The 22,536-nt window shown below is 42.5% G+C and overlaps 1 protein-coding gene and 1 pseudogene across 3 annotated transcripts in view; one reads left to right on the forward strand and one right to left on the reverse strand.

Annotated features, from left to right (window-relative positions):
- LOC116463426 (schwannomin-interacting protein 1) overlaps nt 1-22,536 on the reverse strand; it is a 597,626-nt gene that overhangs the window by 69,674 nt on the left and 505,416 nt on the right. The gene's annotated exons all lie outside the window — the stretch shown is intronic.
- LOC116463448 (U2 spliceosomal RNA) lies at nt 17,471-17,626 on the forward strand (annotated as a pseudogene).

The following is a 22,536-nucleotide window of genomic DNA, read 5'->3' on the forward strand; positions in this document are numbered from 1 at the left end:
TTATTGACCCTGATCTACCCTCCTGACTTCTTTGCACCTCTTAAGATCTTGCTCACACAGCTCAAGGCACACTGGTAGCCTGAGTTTTCTGGAAAAGCCAAGCTCGTGCCTGCAACTGCCTCAGGGCCCTCATACAAGCTGTTTCTCAACTTGTACACCCTCTGCCTTCACCTGAGTCACCTCTCTTGCTTAAAGTTGGAGGCGTTTCCTTAGCCCCCTGTCTAAATAAGGTCCTGCTTTAAATTCACTTAGCATACTGTTTTTTTTTCCCTCTAATTTGTGGGATTTGTAATGTTGATTTGCTCCACTAGATTGTATGCTCCGTGACAGAGCAAGGGCCATATGTATCAAGTCGACCATTGCCCATCTAGCATCTGGCACAGTGCCAGGCATATAGTAGGTGTCCAAAAAATATTGGAATGAATGAAATTCTTGAGAAGTTCTCTCACTTTAGGGCCTTGGGATCGAGGGCAGGAGTGTGCCTGTGACCAGCTGTCATTAGTTCTATTGACTACCTGTGGGAAAGCTGGTCAAGTGGCCACTTGCTTACCTCAAGACAGTGAATGAAGCTTTCCTGGATGCTAAGTGACTGCCAGCTTGTGAGCTAAGCCTGGCAAGGCCTTTGGGCTACACTTCCCTCCTCACTGTGAGCCATGGCTTGGGCAGGCTCAAAGGGGCCCACTCACTCTGCAGATGTGCCTCGGGGACAGGGCTGACTGTGCCAGCTGACCTTGAGGGCAAAATAATCATTTACAGCTTCCCAGGTAAGGCTAACACTTACTCAACTGCAGTAACTAGATGCCCCCAATTTAATAAAAGTTAGTTGAGAAGAAAAAAAAGCCTAGTTTTTTTTTCCTTTTCTCAATTTGCCACCTTATGTGATAAATTTTTAGTTCCAGAAATAGCCCAGCAAAACAAGCAAATCACTTAATATTGCCAACTTGTACACTTCACAAAAGTCTATTGATAAGTGTAAAAAGTCAGAATTCTTATATCTAAAGCATAATAAAGTATCACAATTAGTTTTCTAATCAGAGAATAGAAGGCAAAGTGGCCAGCAGGAAGACAAACTGGGTTTTTGAAAGACATACTTTTAAATTTGCCTGTCTACTATAGGGGTTTAGGTGAGAGAAAAAAGTAAATAAAAAAGAAAAGAAAAGAAAAAAAAGCATATTTGTGTTCTTAGAGGAAAACAAACAAATAAAAATGACAGTTAAAACCAAGAAACAACCTACAATTTAGGCTGTCGCTTTCCAAAAAGTATTCTAATGTTTGAAGAAGAAATTGTGGATGTGGTGTGAGTCTCTCTGATCCAAATGCTGTCCCTCTAGGAAATATTTGCTGTTTTATATTACACCATCAAAACTGTGATTCCCACATTAAATAACTACTAAAGTTTCAGTACTCCAGGCACTGGGTTGCCTGTCAAGGTGATAAATTAATTCTGAATCCGGGTCAAGAGTACATAGAGTACAGGTCTGGCCCTGCTGAACCTAGAAAGCCCGTGTGGACTCTTCATTTAGCATTAGTCACCATAATCTAAGTTTGATGGCTATATCTGTGTAGGGAGTTTGTTCTTCCCAGCTGGTGAGTGGAATGAGGCCAGTATGCCCTCTGCCCAGATAAATGACAAATGACGATCCAGTCTGGTATGCATGCCTGCCCTGCCCATGTTATTTCTTTCCTCATCTCAAGGCTACAGCTCTTGGACGTACACATTGGAGGAAACAGATGTCTCCTGTAAAATTAACAAGAGCACTTCTTCATCCAGGTAAGAAATGCTCTAAAGAAGAATTCAATGCTCTGTTTGGCATGAATAATAATAATTCAGTCAAGCTTCACTTGAAGTTAAGGATAACTTTCAGATTCTCAACTTATTAATACGGGGGTTAATGACAATAAATGAAGAATCTTTCTGAAAGAGATGATGTTTTCTCACACTGAAAAAATAGGATTAAAAATTGGGCGTTCATAGGGGTTTAGATGTACTCAATTATGTTCTTGTTTACAAAGGACATGGTTAAGGTGTTTTCCATTACTTTCAAAATACTCTTCATCCTGAAATGTTGACACATGAATGGGATGATAAATCAAATTACCTGACTGTCCTGTGGTCATGTTTTACCAGTTACTTAGTTTTTAGGGGTTAGAATGGGCACTTTGCAGGGCTCTGTGCAAAATGAAAATAGGGAACCATTGTTAAAAAATTAAGAATTTTAGGGTGGCAACAGCAGAACATTAAACCAAGAGCAGGGCCTTTCAAAGCCTACAGAGGTCACACACCCATGAAGCCTGTCAAAGGTGGGCAGATGGAATTAGAGAGGAACCAGACATACAGTCATTTACTTCGAGAATTACATAGGTTCTCAGTCTGGGAAGGAAAAGACATCTTTGACTTTTGGAATGCAAATACCAATGGAAAGACAACTTCCCTTCATAGGAGGGGAAATTCAAGAGGGAGCTGAGGGGGGAGAGGAGGAAACTGACCTCTACCAAGCACCACTGCTGGGCCCCACGCTGGCCCTGACATTGTCATCATTTGTCCTTGCTCCAACACTGAGCTCTACCATAGGATTAACTCCACACTATAGAAGAGGAAGCTAACTGAGGTCGTTGATGAGTTTAAGCCTAATTGCTTCAAGTTTAGAAAAAGCAGGTTAAGAGATGCAGGCACTGTAGGACACCTGAGGGGTATTCTGTAATTTTCGAGGAGGTTTCCTTCATGACCCTCATCCTCTTCATAAGACCACCTACCGCCCATTGCCATCAGTCCAAAGATTCAGAGATCTTGCTTTGAGTAAGAACTCTTCTCTTGCCTCCCACACTAGCACCTTTACGTCTACTGTCTGTCTTGGAGACCCCATCAAGCTTCACCTCAAGGTACTTCTTACTCCAATTTATACTCCTCAATTCCAGGTCATCCCTCATTTACCTCCTTATTCACTCTCCTTCCCATATGGCTCTGTACAACCCTCTCTGGCCAACTCCTATTCCTCCCCAAGTCCATCATAAGTCCTTTTGGTGGGACCTCTCTCCTAAGAATTCCTTTCACTGTCTTGCTCTAACAGAGCCTGAAGGCACTGCCTTCTCCTATGGCTCTCAAGAGGTGGCTGTTTTCTCTCCCACCTCCCTCTTGCCAAACGGCCTGTTGGATGAGTAGGTGTCTTCCTTGCTACTCTCTTGCTTGCAAACAATTAATTGTCTGTCCTTCCTAACACCCTGCTCTGAATCTCCTACCTGCAGACTGCTGATACCAACACCAGTTAGCCCTCCCAGTTGCAGTCACCTATTCCTCCCCAGATTACTTGGCTTCATGTCTTGAAGAGTCATTTTCCAATGTTAGTTCTGTTACTAGGTTGGTGCAAAAGTAGTTGTGGTTTTTGCCATTGGAAGTAATGGCAAAAACCGCATCTACTTTTGCACCGACCTATATAATTTCTGGAAATTTCCATGTCTGTTAGATGGTCCCTGCAAAATTTTGGCCTGTAAATTCCATCTTCTTCCATTCCATCTCAGTTATACCTGCTCCCATGGCCATATCCTACTTTGCCATTACCAACAACTTCATGCCCTCCATAATTTCATCTTCAAGCCTCCCATTCTCCAACAATCTTGCATTGTCATTCCAGCTCATTCTTTCTAACTATTCTTAATCCAATAATTCTTCCATTGCACTAGGACTTATACCCCATATACTGTCCACTTTTCACCATTCTGTACTCTCAGGGTGTCCTCTCTTCTCTCTCTGTGTCTTAGATTCCCTGACCTATTATTGCAACCCCTAACTCAATCACTTCTTCTCACTTGCCCCCTCACTTCATATTCACTTGGTTAAATCCCACCTGTGGATAAATTCAGCTGTTTGCTACTCTGTGCCTGCTTTCAGCTGACATATGTGGCTGGAGAGAAATATACGGTGTCTCCCCTTATCTGCCATTTCAGTTACCCACAGTCAACAAAGTTCCGAAAACATTAAATGGAAAATTCCAGAAATAAACAGTTTATAAAATTTAAATTGAGTGGCATTCTCAATAGCATGATGAAATCTCACACCACCCTGCTCTGTCCCATCCAGGACTGAATCATCTCTTTGTCCAGTGCATCCACACTGTCTACAGTCCCTGCCTGTGAGTCAGTTAGTAGCTAGCTTGGTGATCAGATGAACTGTCACAGTAACACAGTGCTGTGTCCAAGTGACCCTTATTTTACCTAATAATGGCCCCAAATGAAAGAGTAGCGATGCTGGTAATTCGGATATGCCAAAGAGAAGCTGTAAAGTGCTTCCTTTAAGTGAAAAGGTAAAAGTTCTTGACTTAATAAGGAAAGAAAAAAAATGAATGCTGAGGTTGCTACAACCTACAATAAAACCAAATCTTTTATCTGTGAAATTGTGAAAAAGGAAAAATAAATTTATGCTAGTTTCACTATCATGCCTCAAACTGCAGAAGTTACAGCACAGTGCATAAGTTCTTAGTTAAGATGGAAAGGCATTAAAATTATGGGTTGAAGACATGAACAGAAACATGTTTCAGTTGATGGCAATTGCATTCAGTACTATCCATGGTTTCAGGCATCCACTGGGGGTCGTAGAATGTGCCTTCGTGGATAAGGGGGGATGACTGTACGATCACACTAACTGGTCTCATTTAAATTCATGACCACTAACCTCAAGCGCGCCCTCGGCACTGCCTGGCCCTCTCTACATTTTCCCAGTCTGTTTACTCCCACACTCTCCTAGACAACCACAAAACTCCTTGAAAGACTGGTCCAGACTTGCTGTCTACAATTTCTCTCTCCCCTTTATTCTCCTTTGAACACCTTCCAATCAGGCTTTTGTCTTCACCATGCTACACCATCCTAAATCTTCCTCATAACTAGATCTATGAGCAACGTTCAACATAGCTGGCTTCTAAGACAATGTTCTCCTCTGGTTCTTTTCCTTCATTAAAGGCCTCTCCTCTGCTCATCCCCCATTTCTTCTACTTTTACGCACTGGAGCTGTAGTCACTAACTAAATGTGGCTATTTAAACTGAATAAAATTAAAAATTCAGTTTCTCAGTTGCACTAGCCATGTTTTAAGTGCTCAACAACCACATGTGTCTAGTGGCTGTTGTACTGGACAGTGACGATAAAGAACATTTCCATCTTGGAAGAAAGTTCTATCGTATAACACTACACTACAATATCCAAGGCTCAGTCCTTAGAGTTCTTCTCAACTTAAACTCACTTCCTGGGTAATGTCATCCATTCTCTTGGCTAGTCACTTGTACCTCTAGCCTGGACCTTCTTCTGAACCCCAGACTCCTTTATCCAACCACCTACTCCTCAGTGCCACTTGCATATTTAACAGGTATCTTAAAGGTATCATGCCTAAAAACTAAACTTCTGATCTCTCCCAACCCTGAACTCCTAACACTCTTGTACCCACAATCTTCTTTTCTTACTTTTCTTCAGATTTTAGTTACTTTACTTCCCACTCCTATAAACTAAAATTCATTTCATTTCAGACAGACTGAAAGTTAAATATTTTAAAATATTCTATACCATACTGATAAACTCATTTGAAAATATATACATATATATTTTTCTTTAAGGATCTGTGTGTAATCATAATTTGTAGAAATTTTAATCATTTCATCTCACAGGAAGAAATTATAATTTCAAGTGTTTAGGCTTGGTGTCTGATTTATCCTTAAGTGGAATAAGTGCCTAATACTTATTTTGATTAAGGTAGGGTTGTGGGGGTTGGGGGTGGGTTGTAAAAACACCTTTATTCTAGAATTGGTTCTGCTCCCTTACCCCCCAAATCACTTTAAACTACAGAATTAACTTTAGGGTTGCTCTTTTGGGGCCATAGAAGTCTTTTTTCAGAATGTTCACCAGAAATTTGGTCAGAGGGGTGGGAAGAGCCAACAGCAGAGTTCTCCTGGTTTCCAGGTGTGTAAGCCTTGTAACCTTGTACAGCTTTCATTCAAGTCTATGTGATCCCCCCAAAAACTGCCAGAAATATCTGGCCAATCCCAACCAAGATCAACTGGCTCTGCTCCCAGAGATCTGGTTACCTGAGCCATCTGGCCTGTGGTTGGGAATATCATGCAGGAATGAGCTGGGAGCTAACCCTCATCCTCTGAGGGCTATGCCTCACCTAAGGGTGACAGGAAGACGGAAGCACCTGCAGAAGAATCTGTGGAAGGCCCCAGGCACCAGCTCAGCCACCTGGTGGCTTCCCTTAGGCTACTGGCCTGCAGTACAAAGAATGGAAGTCAGTCCTAGATATACTGCCTGGTCTAGAGTCAGGGCTTAATCAAGAGGACAAACTATTTTTATCTCTACACTTTCCAGTCCCCATAAATTCCTTTGAAAAGTAAAGATTTTTCTGCTGTGAAAACATTCCTTATGAAGCAGTTTAGGGAAGGGGAAATGTTTTTTTAACTGGAGCCACTGGTGACCAGAACATGCAAGTGACAGTCAAGCAGGTAAAGAGCAGCGCCATTTACTTTTAGTAGTGATGCTGGGCTTTTTTCTTTCTGTTTTTGTTTTGTTTTGTTTGCCTCAGAATATTTACATATATGGGGTGGGGAAGGTAAGTGGTTTCAAAATATGTCCCTAAATTCTTTGATACTCTTCCCTTGAAGAGGACAGCTTAATTCCCTTCCCCTTAAGTGTGGGCTGGATATAGTGACTTTATTCTACAGAAACAAAAAGCAGAAGTGACATACCTGCTACCACAGAGGCTAGGTCAAAAGAGGCACAGTAGCTTCATCCATCCATCTCTTTCTTCCTCTCTCTCTCCCCCGCAAGCCTCCACACTCTTTCTTTCTCTCTGATCACCAGCTCTGGGGAAAGTTATCTGCCATGTCATGAAAACACACAAACAGCCCATGGAGAGGGCCATGTGGTGAGGAATTGAGGGCTCTAGCCTCCAGCCATGTGAATGACGAGGACCCTCCAGCAGCCCCAGTCAAGCTTTCAGATGACTGCAGCCCCAATGTACATTCTGCCTAAAGTGTCATGAGAAATTCTGTGCCACAAACACCAGCTAAGCAGCTCTGGGATTTCTGATGATCAGAAATTGTGAGACAGTAAATGTTTGTTGTGTTAAACTGTAGTAAACTATTATTTATACAGCAATAGACAACTAAGACAGAGGGTAAGGACCATATAGTTAATTTTTTTCAATTAAAATTAAGAACTTGGAATATATAATTTTGTTAATTACAAAAGCCAAATACTGTCAAAAAGGAAAAGGACCTGTGATGTGACCATGGACTAGAGCAGGGCCTCCATGCTGGACACAGCTGACCTTTGCTCTGTGACCTTGGGCAGCCTGCTCCAGCAAGTGCTGCTTGCAGTATGAAGGCTGCATAAGATCAGGAGTGCAAAGCCCCTGGCACAGCTCCTGGTGCTGATGACAGACAGCATGCTGGTGGCAGGGGCAGTGGTTCCCTGCCCCAAGCTTCCCTACGGTCACACAAAGGCCCTGCCGCTGGCAGGTGGCCCCATTGGCCCTGCAGATTCCCAGGCAGTGCTCTACCATGGCTCCACACTGCCCCTTCCTGGCGAGGATGACACAAAGCTGAGATGATTAGTAAATCCTCAGAGGGGAGGTGGGGGAGAGAAGCTGGTAACAAAATGTCAGGAGGTTTCCAAGTGATCAATGCTGCACTTTGCCTGCTCTTTTCTACTTTGAATCTCAGAGTGTTATTGTCGCCACTTTAAAGTCTACCCAACTATTTGTTTACAGCTTTTCAACCACTTTCTCTCCCCAGAACTTTAGCATTAGGCACAGCACTGTGGGGCCATATGATAAGAGCACAGAAGGTGCTACTTTGGTATAAAATGCCTTCTTCATCTACGTCATTTGAGGATGCATGAAATTTCCACACCACTACAGCTTACTCCTCGATTCACACGCCTGTCCTGCTTGGGTGTAAGATATGCAGGCTTTGTGAACGCTCCTTGGCTGATTATTGTGCAGAGGGCTGTTGTCTGACTTGAGGGTCTACCTCTAGGCTTCAGTCTAACTGCAGCTGCTGATGGCCTGTCTCACCGTTGGATAAATGAAAGGGGACTGCATGTTTATTTTGAAGTTTGGGTTTTGGGCTGTAGCACACTGTAGGTGGATATGTGTAAAAAGGAAAATCAAAACAATGAGGGCCCTAGGGAGGGTCTGGGAAACCGACTTTATTCCCAAGGCCGTTCAAACCAAGGCTTAGACTTAGCGCCTGTGACTGGCAGGTCTTGCACACAGTAAGAATACAGTGACAAAAGCACAATGAGGAATTTCACCAGAAGGTAACAGGTTACACTCCATTCCTTCTCTGTTGTCGGAAACAAAACAAAACAAAACAAAAAAAAACTCTAGCTGAAAAGAAGTATTAATCTAGTCAGTATTTTGCCAAAGGGTCCCATGGGTTAACTTTAATCTAATTAGTAGAAGAAGGTATTCTTTTTTTTAGTAATCCACGAAGAAAAACAAGCCAAAGTTCAGGCATTTTAAAAAGTCAGCTGCAGAGGTACAGATATGGGCAAACATCCAGAGTGGCCATACCAAAGTGAGGAAACTACTTTAAACCCAGCTAAGCACTCAAAGTGGTTCTCTTTCACTGGAAACCAGATGCAATTCAGTGTCCAGGTTGCTTTATACCACACTGAAGTCATTAGAATCTGCTCAGTGCTGCTCTCACTGACAATGCACCTCCCCCTAACCCCGCCACCAGCAGCCCGCCACCCCACCCCATTGCTGGCTTTTCTCCTTCAGACTTCACCAGCCATGCAAAGCAATCATTCTTAGTCTGCAAAAGAAAATTCTTTACCTAAGTATTGGTTATATTTCTGATGTTGATGGGTTGCTATTAGCTTACTTTTATTTGTCATAGGCATTTAATTCCTCCATTTAATCCATGCATATTTATTAAGCGCTTGAGATAAATGCAGGCATGGTAACAGGCTCAAGGAATACAGAGATAAGACACAGTCCCAGCCTTAAGGCAAAGATAGACACATAAACAAAGAATTATACTATATATCATATTTATATTATTTATTTATAGCAGAATATATATAATTGGTTAGGGCTCTAATCAAGCCTGGGGGTCAGGAAAGATTTTCTGGAGTGGGTGATGTCTGAGCTCTGCGTTTCGGTGATGAGTAGGAATTAACTGAGCAAGAAAGAGACAGAGTGGACAAAACATTTCAGGCAAAGAGTACCACAAAAACAAAGGCATGGAAGCTAGAGACAGCATGAGTTAGGCAGGTCAGCAGACTGGTTTTGTTAGAGACAAGGGAGTGGTAAGAAATGAGACCAGAGGTCAGCAGGGCTGATACGGGAGTTATGAAATGCTGAATTTATGTTAGGCTTTAACCTGAGGGAGTCATTACAGTGTTTGAGAATGAGACACACTTGAATAGGCAGTCAGGTAGGTAGATTAGGGGAGGGGCTTAAAGAGTACAGGAGCAGAGGCAGAGGCCGGGCTGGCTCCCCTCTGTAATCTCAGCATTTTGGGAGGCTGAGGCAGGAGGATCACTTGAAGCCAAGAGTTTGAGACCAGCCTGGGCAACAAAGCAAGACCCCTGTCTTTACAAAAATTAATTTTTAAAAAGCCAGGTGCTGTGGTGTTTGCCTGTAGTCTTAGCTACTTTGGAAGCTGAAGCAAGAGGATCCCTTGAGTCCAGGAGTTTGAGGCTGCAGTGAGCCATGACTGCACCACTGCACTTCAGCTTGGTTGTCAGGGCAAGACCCATCTCAAAAATGGATAAATAAAATACATTTTAAAAAAGGACCAGAGGCAGGCTGCGCAGTGGCTTACACCTGTAATCCCAGCACTTTGAGAAGCTGAGGCAGGTGGATCACTTCAAGTCAGGAGTTCAAGACCAGCCTGGCCGACATGATGAAACCCTGTCTCTACTAAAAGTACAAAAATTAGCCTGGTGTGGTGGCACACACCTGTAATCACAACTACTCGGGAGGCTGAAGCAGAAGACTCACTTGAACCTGGGAGGCAAAGATTGCAGTGAGCTGAGATTGCACCACTGCACTCCTGCCTGGGCGACAGAGTGAGATGCTGTGTCAAATAAATAAATAAATAAATAAATAGGACCAGATGCAGAGAGACTATGTTGAGGTTGAGGTGAGAGTTAATAGCGTTTGCAGAATGCGGGTGGCATCTGGGATGGGAAGGGGAGTGATTTGAGACACATTTGGAAGGTAAATTGGCAAGACTCGGTGGCTGATGGGTTATGGGAAATGAAGACCACGTAGGAATCACGGGTGTGTTCCTGGAGACCACCATCATCATCTGAGGTGGACAGAACCAGCATAGAAGGGGAGAAGATGATGATGAGTTACTTTTGAACACACTGCACTTGAGAGGGTTTAAATAATTTATTCTCCTACTGCTTCAAAAGGTAAAGGAGTATATACGGTAAACTTAACTGTGGTCTAAAATGAAGGTGGAGAATGCTGTTGTTAATGGGCGACATCACTAATGCATCATAGCACTCCCATTCCCACAGCCCAGACACACCTTCGGCGTCCTTTTCAATATATCATTTCATCCCCCCAAGGTGTCAACTATAAGTTCCAACACATGATGGCTACTACTGTTTCAATGGAGAGTGTATGCCTTGGAAAGCCACGTTTCTCCCCAGTCTAAAAGCTTGAGAGAATAACATTCTTTAAAACGTACATGTCTTGAACACAGATTTGGAGGTATCCTTGAAGTAAATTATAGCTTACCAAATGTAAATAACCAAAAACACATCGATCGTGAGTGCCCGCATCACTGGGAACTCTTCTGATATTTCTGAGACTCGTAACTTGGTTTAAGGTTAGGGCAGTGCAGACCACAGTAATCAATAGAGTCTAATTTTAAATTTATTAACTGTCCATTATGGGATGGGACAGGGCTTCTCAATATGACTCCAGCAAGATCCAGGCTTATTAATGCTCCATGGAGGGTGTCTGCAGCAAGAAGTCTTCCTGATGGGTTCAGATGATTTGGATTACACCCCCTCCTTAAGGAACTCAGAAGGAAAAGCAACATATAAAAGACTGAGAAATCCTCAGAAATCAATTAAACTTAGTTTGGCCTAGTGTCACCCAGACTTACTTGGCCATGAAATCCTCCTGTCACATGACACTCATGAAGAGCCCCTGAAATTAGGATCATTTCGATCCTCAAAACATACCCATTTTTCAAACGACAAATACAACATCTAGAATCAGAAAGCCGCAAAATTGGCATGGGAGATCTAAAAATCAGATCTTCCGGTTCCAGCTTCAGGGCCCAATTCATAGGACTGCAGCTGAAGAGGACGGTTAGCAGTGAAGATGAGAGCTGATACCTGGGCTACATACCCACTTTACAAACAGAACATCGGGGGCCCGGCAGTATCCCTACTCGGCAAACTGTGCAGCACATGGGCCAGGTACAGCTTTCTGGGGGGTCCCCATCAGGGCTGACAGCTCATCCTGTCTTTCAAAGTCCACCACCATTCCCCTTTTCTTTTGTTGCCACTATAAAACTCTACTCTGTTTACTCTCTGCTATACCCACGAGAGGAATTCTGGCCTTTAGGGCATTTCCTGTTGCCTAGAAACCTTATAGATCATTGGGTGCAGGAAGCTGACTCTCTGGTAGAGATTTACAGGCAGGAAGTGTATTCAGAGTGCTCTGGGGCAACACCTGTGAGGGAATACAGGCAGTAAGACAGGGCAGAGGGAGAGGTTGAATTCTGATGCAGCTGCAAACAAAAGCCTGACTGATCCAGGAGGATGCTCTGCAACTGGGCTGGGCCTTCGAACTGGATCCAAGCCGGGTGAAAGGACCAGGACTTCACGTCCCAGCATTAACCTGTCTTTGGATATGGGTTGCTACTGCTCCTACCTTGGGCATCCTAGTTCTCCTCAGCCACAGGCAATCCCAAAGAGGGTCTCAGCTGAGCACTGTCAGCTGCCAACATTACCAGCAGCTGAAGAAGGAAGTCCTTCCCTCCTGGAAGCAGGTGGAGGGAGTGCTGTAGATCTGGGCTGCCTGACAGCATGTTCTGCATTGCTCAGGGCGTGCTTCCCACTCAACTCTCAGGTCTGGATAGTTGTCTGTTTTCTATAGATGCTGCTAGAATCTAGAGTCTGGGCTGTGGCCTCCATTATATTAACCCTAGCTTTACTACGCTTCATATTAGTTTTATCTTGGTACCTATAAAGCTTTCCAAAAGTTTTATATTTCTCTTGTATCCTAGCAGGGTTTAAGGAAGTGATCAATAATCAATATGGATATAGAGGAAAGAGTAAGAGATTTGGAGCCTGAACTCCTAATTTTACTTCTTCTTCTTCTTTTTTTTTTTTTTTTGAGATAGCATCTCACTCTGTTGCCCAGGCTGGAGTGCAGTGGTGTGATCGCTCCTCAGTGCAGCCTCGAACTCCTGGCCTCAAGTGATCCTCCCACCTCAGCCTCCTGAGTAGCTGGGACCACAGGCGCACACCACACCTGGCAAATTTTTAAACCTTTTGTAGAGACGGGGTCTCCCCAGGTTGCCCAGGCTGGTCTCAAACTCCTGGGCTTAGGAGATCCTCCTGCCTCCTAGGCTCAAGAGATCCTTCCTAAGTGCTGGGGTTACAGGTGTGAGCTACTGCACTCAGCAATCACAGAACTGCCACTTATGGATGTATACAATTACAAACATCACTTAATTTCTGTGAATCTTAGTTTCATGATTTACAATATGGGAATTTTAAAAAGGCCTATTTTACCCAAGCTCCAGTGTTACTGTGAGAATAATAAGATGGTGAATTGAAAATGCTTTGTAAAGTAAAAAAAAAACTAGAGCCAGTGTTTCACAATAGTGAGTACAAAATAGATAACTGCTATGGTTTGAATATGGTCAGCTCCCTCCAAAACTCATGTTGAAGCTTGGTCCCCAACGTAATGGTGTTGAGAGGTGGTGGAACCTTTAAGAGGCATTTGGTTGAGGAATCCACCCTCAGAAAGGGATTAATGCCACCTCTTAGTCACTGAGAGAGCAGGCTGTTATAAAGCAAGGCTGCCTCTCATGTTTTGTCCCTTTCTGCACACTCCTGCTTTCCCTTCTGGTTCTCGGCCTTTCTCTGCCATGTTGTGATACAGTACAAAGCCCTCACCTGAAGCTGAGAAGATGCCAGCACCGTGCTTCTTGGACTTCCCAGCCTCTGGAATTGTGAACCAGACAAACCTCTTTTCCTTATAAATTACCCGGTCTCTCAGGTATTCGGTTATGGCAACAGAAAATGAACTAAGACAACACCTATTAAAGGAAAAAAATATTGAGCCAATACATGTAAAACTAGGTGTAAATTCCTTTTGCTAACAACACTTATACAAATCCAAGTGAATTTACAAAATATAAACAAAAATAGAATACAATTAATTTCAATTAACAATACTGATTATTGTGCCATGTGATGTTGTTTTATTGGCTTATATACATACGGTACTGACTGTAAGGACAAGGTTCTTTTGGACTGGATATACATGCCATGTAATAATTCGGTTTTCTCCATTGTTTCCACTGTGAAACTGCTCAGTTACACAATGCACCATTTGGCCTTAACATAGAAATATCATTTATGTTTATTAAGTACACCTCCACTTGTTTAAATTTTCCATTTTATTTGGCGATAAGAATATGTATCATGAGTTCAATTTGGCCTTCTGTATCAGAAAGTCCATATAACAGTGACTTGAAAAATTAGGAACAAAAGAAGTGCAAGACTTATACACTGAAAACTACAGGCTGGGCACGATGGCTCACACCTGTAATCCCAGCACTTTCGGAGGCCAAAGTGGGTGGATCGCTTGAGGCCAGTAGTTCGAGACCAGCCTGGCCAACATGGTGAAACCCCGTCTCTACTAAAAATACAAAAATTAGCCAGGCATGGTAGCACATGCCTGTGATCCCAGCTACTCAGGAGGCTGAGACACGAGAATCACTTGAGCCTGGGAGGCAGGGTTACAGTGAGCTGAGATCACACCACTGCACTTCAGCCTGGGCAACAGCGTGAGATTCTGCCCAAAAAAAAAAACCTACAAAACATTGCTAAGAGAAATTATAACAAGAAAGATCTAAATAAAGGAATTGGAAGACTCAGTATTATTAAAATAGCAATGCCCCTCAACATGATCTATAGATTCAACATAATTCCTATAAAAATTCCAGCAGGCTTTTGGGCACGAATTGACAAGCTGATCCTAAAATGTATATGGAAATGCAAAGGACCTAGAAAAGCCAAAACAATCTTAAAAAAGAACAAAGTTGGAAAACTTAGACTTCCCAATTTTAAAACTTACTATAAAGCTACATTAATTAAGACTGTGTGGTACTGGCATAAGGGTAGACATATAGATCAATGGAACAGAATTGAGAGTCTAGAAATAAAACTTTACATTTATAGTCCATTGATTTTTGACAAAGGTGCCAAGGTAATTCAATGGGGAAATGACAGTCTTTTCAACAGATGGTGCTGGGACAACTGGATATCTGCATGCAGAAAGATGAATTTAGATACCTCATACTATACACAAAAATGAACTCAAAATGAATCATATGCCAAGTGTAAAAGCTAAAACTATAAAACTTGTAGAAGAAAGCAGAAGATCTTTGCAACCTTAAGTTAGACAAAGAGTTCTTAAACGCAACAGCAAAAGCATAATCCATGAAAGGAAAAACAAAAAATTGACTTCATCAAAATTAAAAACTTTTGTGCTTCAAGAAACATCAGTAAGAAAATGAAAAGCAAGCCACAGTCTGGGAGAAAATACACACAAATACTATTTCTAGTAAAGGATTTGTATCCAGAATATATAAAAATCACTTGTAAGTTAATAATAAGACAAGCCAATTAAAAATGGGCAACAGTTGAATAGGTATTTCACCAAAGAAATATGAATGGCTAATAAGCATTTGAAAAGGTGCTCAACATCATTAGTCATGAGGTAAATGAAAATTAAAACTACAAGGAGATGCTATTATACTTCATGCTCAGTAGAAGGAATATAATAAAAAGACAAAATAATTTTTGATAAGAATATGAAAAAACCATAAGCCTCATACATTGCCGATGGGAATATAAGATAGTGTGCTTACTTTGGAAAACAGTTTGGCAGTTTCTTATAAAATGAAAGATAAATTTACCATATGATCTTGCAATTCCTCTCCTGAGAATCTACCCAAGAGAAATGGAAACATACATCTATACAAAGACGTATATGTATTCATGCAACATTATTCATAAGGTCTAAAAAGTGAAAACAATCCACATGTCCATCAACTGGTAAACAGACAACCAAAAGATAATACAGCCATACAATAGAATATTATTCAGCAACAAGAAGGAACTACTGTTATGTGCTACAGCACGGAAGACTATCAAAAACAATATGTTAAGTGAAAGAAGCCAGATGTAAAAGATTGCATATTCTATGATCCCATTTATATGAAATGTTCAGAAAAGGCAGATTTATAAAGACAGTGGATCAGTGGTTGCCTTGGCCTGGTAGTAGGAATGAGGACAGATTGCCAATGAGCAAGAGGAATGTTTTGGGAATAACAGAAAGGTTCTAGATTTGGTTGTGGGGATGTTTGCATAAAACTATGCTTACTAAAAATCACTGTACATTTAAAACCGGTGAACTTGAGGCCGGGTGTGGTGGCTCATGCCTATAATCCCAGCACTTTGGGAGGCCGAGGTGGGCAGATCACGAGGTCAGGAGTTCAAGACTAGCCTGGCCAACATAGTGAAACCCCCTCTCTATTAAAAATACAAAAAATTAGCTGGGCGTGGTGGCACATGCCTGTAATCCCAGCTACTCGGGAGGCTGAGGCAGGAGAATCTCTTGAACCCAGGAGGTGGTGGTTGCAGTGAGCTGAGATCGTGCCACTGCACTCCAGCCTGGGCGACAGTGCGAGACTCCATCTCAAAACAACAACAACAACAAAAAAACCCAGGTGAATTTTATGGTATGTAAATTATATCCCTTTGGTTTATTTTCTTGACAGGGTTTCATTCTGCCACCCAGGCCGGAGCTCAGTGGCGCAATCTCGGCTGACTGCAACCTACGCCTTCTGGGCTCAAGCGATACTCCTGCTTCAGCCTCCCAAATAGCTGGGACTACATTTGCGTGCCACCACGCCCCAGCTAATTTTTGTATTTTTTGTAGAGACAGGGTTTCGCCACATTGCCCAGGCTGGTCTCGAACTCCTGGGCTCAAATGATCCACCTGCCTTGGCTTCCCAAAGTGCTAGGATTACAGGCATGAGCCACTGCACCTGGCTATAAATCATATGTTAATAAAGCTGTTTTAAAAATTAGCTTCTTTTTTATTTTTATTTTTTTTGAGATGGAGTTTTGCTCTTGTTGCCCAGGCTGGATTGCAATGACGCCATCTTGGCTCACCTGATGGTGGGAACGTAAATTAGTTCAACCATTGTGGAAGACAATGTGGCAATTCCTCAAGGATCTAGAACTGGAAATACCATTTGACCCAGCCATCCCACTACTGTGTATATACCCAAAGGATTATAAATCATGCTACTACAAATGCACACATATGTTTATCGTGGCACTATTCACAATAGCAAAGACTTGGAACCAACCCAAATGTCCATCAATGATAGACTGGATTAAGAAAATGTGGCATATATACACCATGGAATACTATGCAGCCATAAAAAAGGATGAGTTCATGTCCTTTGCAGGGACATGGATGAAGCTTGAAACCATCATTCTAAGCAAACTATCACAAGGACAGAAAACTAAACACTGCTTGTTCTCACTCATCAGTGGTAGTTGAACAATGAGAACACATGGACACAGGGCAGGGAACATCACACACTGGGGCCTGTCAGGGTGGGTGGGGGGCTAGGGGAGGGATAGCATTAGGAGAATACCTAATGTAAATGATGAGTTGATGGATGCAGAAAACCAACATGGCACATATATACACATGTAACAAACCTGGACGTTGTGCACATGCACCCTGGAATTTAAAGTATAATAAGAAAAAAAAAAAGAAAGAAAGAAATTTTAAAAAAAGCTTTTCTTTTTTTGAGATAGAGTTTCACTCTTGCCCAGGCTAGAGTGCAATGGCACCATCTCGGCTTGCTGCAACCTCTGTCTCCCAGGTTCATGTGATTCTCCTGCCTCAGCCTCCCGAGTACCTGGAATTACAGGCATGTGCCAATACGCCCAGCTAATTTTGTATTTTTAGTAGAGGGGGGTAATTAGCTTATTTTTTGTATATAATGAAGTGTCTGCAGACAGTCACACCCTGGGCTGGTATAATGAAGGGTTTTTTGTAGTCTTTAGAGACCCAGACTCCTTATATCTTCGCCTCCACCACTGCTAGTATGTGTTCTTGCCCTCATGGTCATATCTCAACTTCCTTCCTGGCTAGATGAGGAGAAAGACTGGAGAGTGAGAAAGACATTGACCATTGCTTCTTGACCTTTTGTCTGAGATCAAATGTAGCACCTGCTCTTACCAGCTTAATACCTGATATGTCCTCTATCTATCTTAAAAGTCAGCCACTTTTAAGGATCTTTCTGGGAAGCCCCATCTAATAGCTCAGATATCATGAGCTAAAACCTTGTCACATGAACATTTGTAACTGCAAAGGAGTCTGAGAAGCATAGGACTATTGCTGATTCCAGTCAAATTAGGGTTCTGTTAGTAAGGTAGATGGGAAGAATGGATATTGGGTAAAGTAGCTTGAAATCTCTGGGGGCTGAGAAACACTTTTTGGTGTCAAATGTAAACACAGATAGAACCAGCATTACTCATATCATAGAGCAGTCCTTGCTTATAAGGTGATGAACCAGAATATGCTTAATATTAATGGGTTCTTATCAAAATAAAAACAAAACAATTAAATTTTTAGTGAAAGCACGGGGGCTCCAGAGAAGCTATCTCTTACTCTGTTGAGAAACACTAAGCTGAACAAATGTTCCTTGTTTGTATTTTCATTTCTAAGACAACAACTTGAGGGCTGAGCCATTTGATATAGTAAGAAGAACAGGGCTCTTGAGTTAGAAATGTCTGGATTTAACAATTGGCTACAGTGTTTAGCTATGCTTTGGGCACATTGCATAACTTAGCTAGGCCTTAGTTTCCTCCTCTGTACAAGAGAAGTAGTACCTGCCTTACAGGGTTATTGGGAGGACTTAAGAAGGCAGCAGGTGTAAACACCTGCCTGTGCGTTTGCTTCTCACCTTCACAACTCACACTGCAGTGACACAGCCCTGTCTCATGCACCAGCAAAGAACAAGTCCTCATTTTTTTCTTGGCAAAACTAAACAGCTGTCCAGCTGTATTTTCCCCACATTTCTCATGCTGAGAATTTTTCCCAAGAGAATTTTCCTACTTAGAGATCATCTATTCAGCACACACACACAAACACACACACAAATTATGATGTTGGGCAGAGGGAGCAAAACAAACAAAACTTCTGAAGATAAAATTAACACATGGAGAACAAAATTCTAAAAATACTCTTATCTTTGTACCCAAAGTTTTGGAATTATCCTAATAGCTAATATTTTTACAGAATCAGAGAGATTATGTACCTGGCACATTAAGAAAGGTAGGTGCCTTGTCAAGTGCTTGTGAAAGCAGGTGTGCAGGTGGGTTGGCTGGCATGAACCCCAGGTCATCCATTACTTGCCCGTTTATTCATACATCAGTGTGACTAAGCCAGCATAAGCCAGCGTGGAGCCTCTTCCATCACTTTCTCCCCAAAGCACAAATACAGGTTTAAACGGGACTGTTCAAGTGGGTGGACTGTGATAGACTTACAACTCTTAAGTGGTTTGCAACTTCAGTAGCTTTTAAAAGTCTCTGTTAAACACTGACTGAACAAAATCCTTGTTTCTGCAAGAATGCGATCTATCCCAAAGAAGGACTCTGAAGCAAAATTGTGAAATTTGTCAACTGAAATGTAGAACCAATATTTAGTATCTATCTTTATTCTCTACAAAGTAACAAAACTGTAATAATGACAATCTTGATAACACACGGCATTTAGTTTACATAATTAAGAGACAAGTGCAGGCTGGCAAAACTGATACAATACATCTGGGCACAATGTTACAATGTGGTTTTCCAGTCACTCTTTCTCAATGATTGATTTTTTTTTTCCCTATCCCATGACCTACCTGACCGCCATGATACTCATCTGCCCATTTTTCTCCTCCCCTGTGAAAAGGGGAAAAGAAAGATGGTGCATGCCTCCACTCCAGAGCAGGTCTTACAGGCACCACGCGAGCGGAGGGCCCTGCCCAGGAAGCCCCGCAGCTTCTCCAGTGAGCAGCAGCCCTACCTGCCAAGACTGAACAGCTGTCAGGATTTCTACAGCTATGGCTGCCACTGTTCCCCAGAACTTGCCCTCAGCTCCCACATTGAGAAATCCTCTCTGTCCTTTGGTGCCCTCCACAGCTAATGGCAGTTAAATTCTAATATTGGGTTTGTGCAAAGTTTCTCCAATCCTGAAAGCTGCCACATTTCACGCTTGAATTACAAGTCAAGTAAGAGCAAAACAAAACAAAAACCTATTCTTTCTTGTCTTGAGTCATTCTATATTATAATTACCATGTTGTTGCCTTTCCTCTCTCTTCCTAACCCAAATCATGAAGCACAGGAGAAGTCCTGTTACCCGCCACGTACAGACCAAAGAAGAACCCGTTCTAACACAGCTTTGCCTACTGCTCAAAGAATTCACAGTAGCAATGTTGATCTGCTTATAATAAAAAATTCTGCTTTCTCTGCTGACCAGATAGTGGGTATTCCACAACACAAAAGCAGCTGCTTAGATGTGTATTTGGGGTTGTTGGAATATTTTCCCATTTGTATAACATGCAGCTTCAAAACACAATTGATTGCTTAGTTGTCTTATTAGGAATACAACTGGAAAGGCGCGGTGGCTCACGCCTGTAATTCAGCACTTTGGGAGGCCAAGGCGGGTGGATCACCTGAGGTCAGGAGTTTGACACTAGCCTGGCCAACTTGGTGAAACCCCATCTGTACTAAAAATACAAAAATTAGCTGCGTGTGGGTGGCAGGCACCTGTAGTCCCAGCTACTCGGGACGCTGAGGCAGGAGAATTGCTTGAACCTGGGAGGCGGATGTTGCAGTGAGCCGAGATTGCTCCACTGCATTCCACCTGGGTGACAGAGTGAGACTCCCTCTCAAAAAAAAAAAAAAAAAAAAAAAGTAGTACAATTAGGCTGGTAGAGCTGATATTTATAAGAGAAAGCCATGGCTATGGAAGAGGAGAGGAGAGGAGAGCTGAACAACAGTTGGGTCTTTCGTTTACTCATACAAGTGTTTACTAAGCATGCAGGAGTTCAAGGTGAGGAGCTGGGTGTTTTGCACTTAGGCCCCACCCTCAAAAAGCACACCCTCTGTCTAGAGAGAAAGACACACTGTGGATGACAATTTACAGGTGTGAGAAGGACTACAGAGAGTGTTCTGAGGTTGCTGATCAGCAAGGTGAGGGAGGCCTAAGTCTTAGAATGTCTTTGGAAGACTTTCAATTAAACTCACTTATTCATTAAAGTACTTCTAGAAGTTTTAATTCGCTTACAACCTCCTTGTGTGTGTGTGTGTCACAGCCGCTGTGATTCTCATGAGAGGTAAACCCATGCCTCTGGATTCTAGAGCCGATGCTTTCCTCAGACACTAGGGGTCAGCAGCTTCCAAGAGTTGTGAGTCAGGCTAAGAGCCCCAGTTCCTTGGGTGCTGCTGGGAGTGGGTTGGAGCTAGTCTCAGAACAGCGGGAGTCTAATAGGCACTGTAATTGCTCTTCCAACACCACTCTCCTTCTTTTAGTAACTACCTTAACTTTTATTTGAGCACCTTCAATTCCTCCTGCAAAGTCCAGGTGCTTGGGGGAAGTTGATCAGGTGGTAGGGCTTGTGGCTCATTATCCCATCCCCTGGCTCCACTTATGGGTTCAAGGATAAACACAACACCCTATTTGGGCCAATGAGATTGAGGAGAAATCTGCTGAGAATGACTGGGAAAATAGTTTCTGGCTCTTTTGAGAGAGTTCTTGGAAGTGACCATTTCTTTTTCTCCCTCTCCCTAGACAGTGATGAATAAACTCAAAGCCCTGGAAAGGAAAATCATTTGGCAACTGGAAGGTGTGGGAAGATAGCTGTAAATGAAACTGACTGCAGAAAACAGAGCAGAGAAGTTTAAAGAAAAAAAATGAACAGCATTCCTGGTGATGCCCCATTGAGTCAATGAAACAAACACATTCTGAAGCCTTTCCTAACCAGGAGCCAACCAATCTCATCACTGTGAAGCCGGGTGAGTTTGGTTTTCCATGATTTTTATCTGACTGAAGGCATCTCAAGTATACACCGAGGGGATAAAGGCAGCAACTACCAGCAAGCTTTGGAAAATGTGGTAGCAAGTGATCTGCAAGCTACTACTTATTAAACTTTATGCCAGCTCACCCTACCCTGCAGACACCACAGCAGTAAATAAATGAGAGGGAGGGGACCCAGAATGCTTAACTGGGGAAGAAAAACTGAGGAAGACATTGTATACTCATACTCACGGCCTGCCTCTTTTCCAGTTGGCTGAGAAGCCCTTTTTATTAAGTTGTTCCATTTCCTTACCATGTCCTTAGTAGTGGAGATATATTTTTTGGAAATGTATTGATCACAGTTATATTTCCTTACACTGGGAGGACAAGGAGGCTCCCTGCAACAGACCTTTGAAAGTAATGAACTGACAGAACAGGCCTCCAGTTCCAGCTCCCTGCTACCAATCTCCCTCACCTGCTCAGCCCAAATCAGTCTCTAAATACTCAGAGCTCTAAAAGAGTGGGATTTCCTATAGTTCATTGTGGGGTTTTACCTCTAACTCAGTAAAGAATCACTGAGAGGGTAAAGGGAGCCCTATTACAACCGCAGGGACCAGGGAAAGTTGACTCGACATCTCTACTTTCCTTAGATCATTGTACAAAAAAGAAACATCAAAGCGGTCATTGTAGTATTTTTCAAAGGTGTGAGGTCATCATGATGCAGGGTATAGATTTGGGAGTCCAACAGATCTAAGTTTAAATCTTGGCACATCTCCTTACTAGTTGTGTGACTTTGTTTCTGAGCTTCTACATCTGTAAAATGGGAATGGATAAAGCCTACCATTCAGGTTGCTCTGAAGCTTAAGTGAAATATACACGTAATTGGTTTGGCATTTAAAAAATTGTTGCTAGAATTATTATTTCAGTATTCCCCTGGACGAAGGAACGCTGTGACAGAAGAAAACAGAGAAGTAGCCAGCTCCCTAAACATTCCCAACGTATACATATACTTCCCTGGGTGCATGCCAATGAAAGCAGTACAAGAACTTCGAAATTCAACCCCCACATGCAGGGTCTGTATCTACATTAGAGAGTTCAGACTTTCTAATGGAAGTCACAAGCTTCTGAAGTAACTGCAGGTCTGGACTTAGTGAATGATCTAATTCCTTAGGTAGGTCTGATTTGTAGTGAA

Source organism: Hylobates moloch, unplaced genomic scaffold, assembly GCF_009828535.3.
Source record: "Hylobates moloch isolate HMO894 unplaced genomic scaffold, HMol_V3 SCAFFOLD_36, whole genome shotgun sequence".
Lineage (NCBI taxonomy): Eukaryota > Metazoa > Chordata > Mammalia > Primates > Hylobatidae > Hylobates > Hylobates moloch.